The sequence below is a fragment of the Tasmannia lanceolata genome, unplaced genomic scaffold, assembly GCF_043159265.1.
Source record: "Tasmannia lanceolata isolate RefF3 unplaced genomic scaffold, GAP_Taslan_0.1 ptg000037l, whole genome shotgun sequence".
Lineage (NCBI taxonomy): Eukaryota > Viridiplantae > Streptophyta > Magnoliopsida > Canellales > Winteraceae > Tasmannia > Tasmannia lanceolata.
In genome coordinates, this window is record NW_027518714.1 from 49780419 (window position 1) to 49782521 (window position 2103).

Genomic DNA, 2103 nt, shown 5'->3' on the forward strand with positions numbered 1-2103 from the left:
TGCACCACTTTGAGAGTGGTGAGAATGAAATGAACATTTTTCTGCCATCTTTTGAAGTTCCCTCTGTTGAATTGTTCCAACATCAAAAAATTTTGTGTCATTTGCTTCATTGATTGCGCCATGAAGATCTTCTCAGAATATTGACTTAAGATTGTTGGTGAGAATTTTCTTCAATTCATACTACTGTCCTTTTTATTTTTTACGATCCAAAGAACCGTGGTCGACCGACATTCCGTGGTCAACCTCCAACACTTTCCTGGAATTTCCAGTAACCAATCCGCGGTCGTCCAGGATACCCCGGTCGACCGGCCCTGTCTGAAAATTGTTTTTATATTTAAAATTAAAAACTTGTAAAATTATTTTAATTTTCAAATATCACTTTGCATTTTGAAAATCTTTGACAAATAAAAAAAAAACTTTCATTTGCAGAACAACCTTGGAGATTTGCAGCTTCAATAAATTTCTTCCTAATACAGTAGTATGAATTGAAATAAAAAAAGATCTTTTATTTTTGTTTTTGAAAATGATGGCTGCCTTCCATTATTTAAATATGGGCACTCATTTCTAAGGCTGTAAGAAATCTAAGAAAACTATCAACAACCAATTGGAAATGGTTAAATATAGTGAGGAGTGTCATTGTCAAAACAAAAGGGGGCCAGATATCAGCCTCTTTACTTTCTTAATATTTTAGATGATGGGTGGTTCATTTACTTTTTTAATATTTTAGGTGAAGATAGTTGACAAGAATGCCTTCTTAGCTGTATAAAAGGACAACAAGTATGAATAAAAGACAACAAGAATAGAAGGGTATTAAGGTCAATTGGGGTTAGGAAGATAGTCCCACATCGATTGATTCAACATGAACTTGTGAGGTTTATAACTTTTTGCCTCACAGCCATAGTTGTCTCTTCGGAGACATCCGATAAAATTGGAACGATACAGAGAAGATTAGCATGGCCCCTGCGCAAGGATGACACGCACAAATCGAGAAATGGTCCAAATTTTTTTTGCGTACCCAGAAAACCAAATTAGGTGTTCCCTCCAACCCACATCTTAGCCATTGATCCGTTTGGCCTCTTCAAAAAAATGCTATCCAAAATGACATTTCATTTTTTTTTTCACTCGTAATCAAATAATAGAAACACAGGAAATCCTGGAAAAAAATTTATTTTCCAAAAGTTTTACTTTTCCAAAAATAACCGCAATCCAAACAGAGCTGTATTTCCATATTCCTGTACTACAAAGTATGCCTTCATTGGGCGTGCTTAATTATTTGATCAACTTTAGGACAAATGACAGGTAATAAGAAAAATGTGGAGTGGTGGGGATTATGGGCCCATGTTTGGCCAATGACACCATCTGGATAAGGAGAATATCTAGAAGACATCCTCCTATTGGACACCTTTTCCCTCTTCTATATTCCAATTTTTATCCGACACCCCCCCAAATCTCATCTCATTCAATTATCTCTTCATCTTTCTAAAGAAAATACTACACCCAAATCTTACAGACCCAGCTCTAAAAACCCAACAATGGCAACCATAGCAACCATGGCCATGTTCAATGCCAAGTGTTTTAGCATAAACTCACCCAACCATGTCAACCCTTCCAAGCAAACAACAAAACCCATCTCTCTTCTCTCACTCCGAAACCACCAAGCAAAGGGTCTCACAACCACCAAATCTTCCTAAAATTCAAACCCGTAGGCTCTAGTTGGAACCACGTACCATAGCGGGCATAATCTTCTCCTCCTTAAGCTATTGTGATTCCACCTTGGTGGCCCAACAAATTGCAGAGATTGCGGAAGGTGATAACCGGGGCTTCGCGCTCCTCCTTCCCATAATTCCAGCCATATATTGGGTACTCTATAACATTCTTCAACCAGCTTTGAATCAGATCAATAGGATGAGGTCTTAGCAAGTCTTTTTGGGTGGTGGTTCAAATGATGAGAGACCCATTCTCCATGGATTGTTTTTATGTTTGGAAGGAATTATCTATTAGGATTAATTGGAATTAATGTGTATCATATCAAGTTTTACTGTATATATGCTTTCTACTGGTGGGACCAACCATGCGTTGCATAGTTTGGAAGCTATTCTATTT

The 2103-nt window shown here is 37.4% G+C and overlaps 1 non-coding gene across 1 annotated transcript; it reads left to right on the top strand.

Moving 5' to 3' along the window:
- The first annotated feature begins 903 nt into the window (after nt 1-903).
- Nucleotides 904-1006, top strand: LOC143862739 (U6 spliceosomal RNA). Its single transcript, XR_013240456.1, has one exon. It is a non-coding gene; the product is annotated as a U6 spliceosomal RNA (small nuclear RNA).
- The last annotated feature ends 1097 nt before the right edge of the window (nt 1007-2103 follow it).